The sequence below is a fragment of the Chenopodium album genome, chromosome 9 (assembly GCF_948465745.1).
Source record: "Chenopodium album chromosome 9, dcCheAlbu1.1, whole genome shotgun sequence".
Taxonomy (NCBI): Eukaryota; Viridiplantae; Streptophyta; class Magnoliopsida; order Caryophyllales; family Amaranthaceae; genus Chenopodium; species Chenopodium album.
Genome location: NC_137842.1, coordinates 71,967,042 through 71,973,041, shown reverse-complemented (window position 1 = coordinate 71,973,041; position 6,000 = coordinate 71,967,042). Strand labels below are relative to the sequence as shown.

General features: G+C 33.6%; 2 long non-coding RNA genes across 2 annotated transcripts; one reads left to right on the top strand and one right to left on the bottom strand.

Moving 5' to 3' along the window:
* Positions 1-868: 868 nt before the first annotated feature.
* LOC145560487 (uncharacterized) lies at positions 869-2,347 on the bottom strand. The gene is made up of 2 exons (XR_014093156.1): positions 2,213-2,347; positions 869-1,172 (listed from the first exon to the last, which is right to left on the bottom strand). It is a non-coding gene; the product is annotated as an uncharacterized LOC145560487 (long non-coding RNA).
* A 1,539-nt stretch (positions 2,348-3,886) lies between these two features.
* LOC145560486 (uncharacterized) lies at positions 3,887-5,090 on the top strand. Its single transcript, XR_014093155.1, has 3 exons — positions 3,887-4,146; positions 4,532-4,631; positions 4,824-5,090. It is a non-coding gene; the product is annotated as an uncharacterized LOC145560486 (long non-coding RNA).
* The last annotated feature ends 910 nt before the right edge of the window (positions 5,091-6,000 follow it).

Sequence of the window (6,000 nt, the reverse complement as noted above, 5' to 3'; positions counted from 1 at the left end):
CCTGCAAATAATTGACTTGAACATAACCCGACTTGAATCCGAGAATGACCCGACTTGGAAATAACCCAACCTGATTATAACCCGCAAATTATTGACTTGAACCGAACCCGACTTGAACCCGAGAATGACCCGAATTAAAAATGACCCAACCTGATTATAATCCGCAAATTATTGACTTGAACCGAACCCGACTCAAACCCAAGAATGACCCGACCTAATTCTAACCCGCAAATTATTGACTTGAACCGAACCCGACTCGAACCCGAAATTACCTTAACCCGTGAAAACCCGAATTAAACCCGACCTATTGTTCACCTGACCCAAATGTAACCCGACGTGTTATTAACCCGACCCAAACCCGATAAGAAGTATGATGTGACTCGACACAAGCATAACCTAACCCAAACCCGACCCACATAGGTTATGGAATTAATATGAATTGACCCGACCCGTGTTGACCCGACCCACTCTTACCCGACCCAAACCAGACCCGTTTACCCGAACTGACACCTCTACCTGCACTGCATAATGTTGAAATCCTTCCCGCTAGGATTTATGAGTAGTCAGTTAAAGAGGATCTAACCTGATCCACAACTAGTGGCAGAGATCCCGGGGGAGCTTCTTATCATATCAAACCCCCAAATCCCATCTCCCAAATCCATATTTCCACTTCAATTTATCACACAACTTCACTATTTAGCCAAATATCTCCAGCTGACTATTAATTATTAAAATTTTGGTTGATGCATAAAAAAATCAATCAAATTAGGTGCATCATATTTTATCATCTACTATGGAAGACAACAGTCAACATCCATTTCAACTAAATCTAGGGAGCAAAAAAAAAAGGCAAGAAATTCATGTAGAGTAGAGCTATAAGGTGAAGGGAAAACACATAAACTGCGGCTGAATCAATCACTGCATCGCATTAACTATACCACAAGTATTAATATCTAGTTATTGCACCCTTGCAGGTGTTGAGCTGCGTCATAAAGCATCACAATGTGCCTCACTTCATGCAAAAGTTGGAAATAATCAATAACTAGACTAACCACATCAGCATCATTGTCATCAGAGTCCTTAGGCAGATCACATTTCTAACCACCCAAGCTGTTGGCTTCGTGTGAGCTAACTTGATTGTCTCCCATCATCGATCACTCTAGTTGCAAAACCTATAAAGCATGATAAATACAATGTGAGGAACCCCTAATACATACATATATGAACAAAATTCTGACAGAAAGGCCATTCAAATCTAAACAACTTTGATTTGTTGAAAAGGAAGTGGTCATTGTTGAATTGAAAAGGGTTTTGTGATCTTTATTTAGAAACACTGATCACCATGGAAGAATTCAACTCATGCACTATATATGAGATACATTGTTCATGAAAACAGACAACCTTAAATTGAAGAGAGCCACATTGCAAATAACACCCATTGCCATCCATTAATAAAGATAACACTAGATGGTCATTCACTACCAACACAATTGTTACGTAAGTGATCTTCAATCATCATGAATCAACTCACCCCACTTCTCCCCTCCCATAAAAATCTTCCCACAGATAATTCTGCAATTCAACGGCACTAGTACACAATTATAACCTCCCACTCCCACGCCCCACCCCGCCCTCTAATTGGCAGTATACTTTCACAATTGGAGTATTAACTTGTTTATAAATGATTGGAATACTAGAATTACCACGAGAACCTCCATTGTGTACCCAAGGACTTCTAGAGCTAGGCAAACCCACAAGTGATTTTGTGCACATTTGAGAACTTCAAATAAGCAAAAATTGATCAAGTGAGCAAAAGAATACCAATTGGATTTTGCAAATTACCAATATTCACAACTAGGACACAAATGTAAACAACCTCCATCCGGTCACGGTCATACTCATGCTCACATAATTACGTCACTAGTTCAAATTACACTATCAATGCGACTATTAATTCCGGGTAGAAGCGAGTTTTAACATAATTTTTCCACCAATGATTATAAAACTTGTATCTGATTAAAAATAACAATTCAGATCATAGATGAATAAATTAGAATTTGGAATAAAGAATTGAACTTCCAGTTTTAGCATGAAATTTAGAAGCAAGAAAGTATAGCTAATAATCGCTGAATTCAAATACACAAAGTTAAATTCATAATTCTAAATGTAATTTGTTACAAAAATCAGTAGTTAGAAATGAAGGGAAACTTACAATTAGAGCTTTGATTTTGAGTTTAGTACAGAAATGGCGCAATTGAAGAAGCTCATTTGAGAGTTGAGACATTTGTTCTGTTTCTCTCTCCTCTCAGAGTTTCAGCATATGTAGAAGAAGCTCATTTCAAGAAAATTGAGTGATTGAGTCTAATATATTAACCCTAACTCATTTCATGGAACAACATTTTTTTATAATAAGGGTTGTACCGTTGTAGTGTGGCTTGACTAAATTTTTTATGTGCCATTCGATTACAAGTTTGACACCTCAATGTAAAGTTATATTTTTGGCTATGAATGATTTTGCTTTATATTTAGTATATAAGTGACATTTTCTGGTTAAAATTTTTGCTTTATACGAATACAAGTTATAATTTTATGATTTTGCTATCAATTTTTAGTTATTATTTTAAGAAAGTTATAAAACCCTACCGATAAACAAGTTATGACCTTTCACATCATGAGGATAAAAGAATTGAATTTGAATTGTCTAATAGCTATTTATCTAACAAATTATAATAGTTTCTAAAAAAACGAAGTCTGTTTTTATTGTTATGGTTGTATAGTAACTTTTGTTATTTCTTGTTTGACATTAAAGATGTTATATATATACATGTCATTTTTACATAACGTTTGGCTTAATAAGTAAAAGAATTTAATTTTGTGTGCGTCAAAATAATCCCTTTTAATTTTAAACGTGATTTGCTAACTTTTTAATATCTCCAATCTTGTGATGCTACATGTACTTGACCCAAACTTACTTTAATTATGTAGCTAATTCACATACAAAACATTATAAAATAGCATCAAACTATCTTAAAAGGTAGAGGATTAACAAGGCAGAATCATATGCTCTCATAAATAAATATATATAAATAAAATAAAAATTAAACAAAAAAAGTATTTATTCCCTTGAGCTTTAGTCATTAGATGACAGCAAGTATGTGCAAAGAATATATTCCAGAAGAATCTAGTCCTTTTCTCAAATTAATAGTGAAAGGATGCTATGATTTTCAACAAACTTCATGTATGAACAATTATTAAGTTTGAAAATGTATGCTTTTAATTTCATAAATTCAATTTAATGTAACGCTCAATTTCTAGCACCTTCACGTGCCTTGTGGTTGCAAATTTCTTCTTGATTTTCTTACTCCGTTCTTTTCTCAGCAGTCCTTATCTCTAAATAATTACATTCGTAATTTAGAAAAGGCTAACGAGTCATACTTTAAGCAACGAGTAACAAAAAAAAAACGAAAAATAATTAACAAAGTGTTAAATCACATGAGAGAACTAGCCTATTATCTATATAAATATATTCTCGTATAGGATAATAGAAAACACTACGCCTCCGTCTTGAACACGTTCACGAACGCACTCGGAGTTCCGGAACAGGTGGGTCAAACCCACCCCAAGCTCGTAAGCTCTCCTGAAACTCGGCTGTTATCCTCTGAGTACGTTCAACCATTGCCTTCTTGTCCTCGTTGAAATCTTTCTCCTGACTTTTTAGATGTCAGCTAACTTAGTTATGTAAAGTATTAGAGAATGCTCGGAACATAAATATTATGGAGTATAGCTTTTTTTTTTTTTTTTTTTTTTGACATAGGCAATTATACTTTTCTTAAAGGCTAAGGGAATATTTGATCATCACCGCAAATAAAGGGCCTTCTAGGTAGCCACTCTAATGTTCTTGGCAACGAAGGAGCAGCCTTCCAACGTATGTTGCCGTGTACACCGCGTTATCATCTTCCAACTTTTCCAAACTTCTATATAAAGCCTTAACTCTTCAAACAATTTCCTACTTTTTTTTTCCAAAATTTTATACCTTAATTTTTATAACTTCATAAATCACAAATCATATACTCTACTATTTTGGTTTTTAACCTTCAACAACAAATATGAATGATCCCAAGTATGCTTATCCTTATCCTTCTCAAGGTAATAGCTTGATTTTATTCCATTTTTTCAATTAAATTTAATTATAATCACTTTTGTTACAATTAGGCCTCGGTCCAAATTTTAGTTTTCATATTATCCACGTGTATATCAAACTATCGATATATGACAATTAGTTTTGGACTGAGAGAGTATAGGAAAACAAATTCCTATATTAGTGATGAGTCCTTAGATCCTTACTAGTTGGTTTGTACTACATACGCAAAATAAAGAAATTTGTTTGGAAATGTAAAAATTAGGAATAATAATTTAAAAAATCACGAAGTACGTATGACATAGGTTCATCATGCATAATTAAAATAAGGTAACATTAATTGATGGTTTTTTTTTTTTTTTTTTTGTTTTTTTGTTTACAAAATTAAAATAGGTTACTACCAAGGTCCTCCGGTGATGGCACCTCCTCAATATCAATACGCAGCTCCACCACCACCGCCGCCTCGAAAAGAACGAGGTTTTCTTGAAGGATGGTAAGTTTAATTAATTTCAATCATGTATAACAGTCATAAATCTTATGTTAACCTCTATTAAATGTTATGTGCAACTTTGGAATATTTTATATCTCACAAATACCGCAAAGTTGCACATAACATTTAACAGAGGTAGTAATTATTTTTAGTTAATGGTAATATTAATTGATGGTTTAATCTTTGATTTTGCAGCCTTGCAGCTCTATGTTGTTGTTGCCTGGTGGATGAATGTTGCTGTGATCCAACAATTATTTGTGTTGATTAAAATTAATCGATGATTAGTAGATGATTCCTTAGAACTTACTCTAAGCTTGATTTATGTTACTCATCTATGATTTTATGGATAATTTGGAATGATTTAATGTTTGCACAAACTTGTTTAGTAATATTTATTGTACATTATTGGTGCTTAGCTTTATTAAACAGAGTATGTGTTATGCTTCATAGTTGTTTTATTCATTGGATCTTTGTCAAATTTAATTGATTCCCAAACATGGAGACTCTTCATGTTGTTGTAAGTTCCAGTATTGAAGCGTAGCTTCGTTTTCTATTAGCCCAATTAAAGGTTTAATATTCTCTATAGAATTGGACTCAATAGAATTTTCAGCCCTGACAAGAGCTTTTTCCTTTTGGGCCAGAAGGCCCACAAATTCAAGGCTTTATTATTGGGCCTTAATATCTATGAATTACTAATCCTACACAGGCCCATGGGCCTTTCCATGACGCAAACATAACAACATTGTACTATTTCCCTATTGTTCTATGGCTTCGTTCCAAATCATTTGACCTACAAGAACAATTCTAAATCAACCTGTATTGAATCGAATCGAACTGAACCAAAATTAATGACCCATATCAATATACTCCCAAATTAACTAATCTGATTTGAACCTACCATGAACAACTCTCGTACCATGCGTCCATGCCCCATAAGTTGCTCAATTCATGTTCCTAATATTTAACGAAAATGTCAACAAATTAAAATCTCATAAAGACTAACCATTTACCATTGGTGTAAAAGAGTATGACTTGATTAGTTGTATTGATCTTCTATAATCTTTGATAGTCACAATTAATACTCAACGGGGTAGTCAAGGTGATTGTATCACTAGGCATTAAGCATTTAAGCATGCACGTATTATTGACGAGTTGACCACACAAAACTAATTTGCGACGTGACAACCAACATTAATTTATTAATCCTTGTGTGAAAATTGCTTCACATCGTGACATGCAATACACTCAAACGTCAAAGCTCATTCATCACCCATCAATGTATTTTTTTTTTTTTTGGCGCTAATTCAATCTAATATATCAAATATTACAGAGCACTTCTGTTATTTGTTATAAAACCTGATTTTTGTTAAAA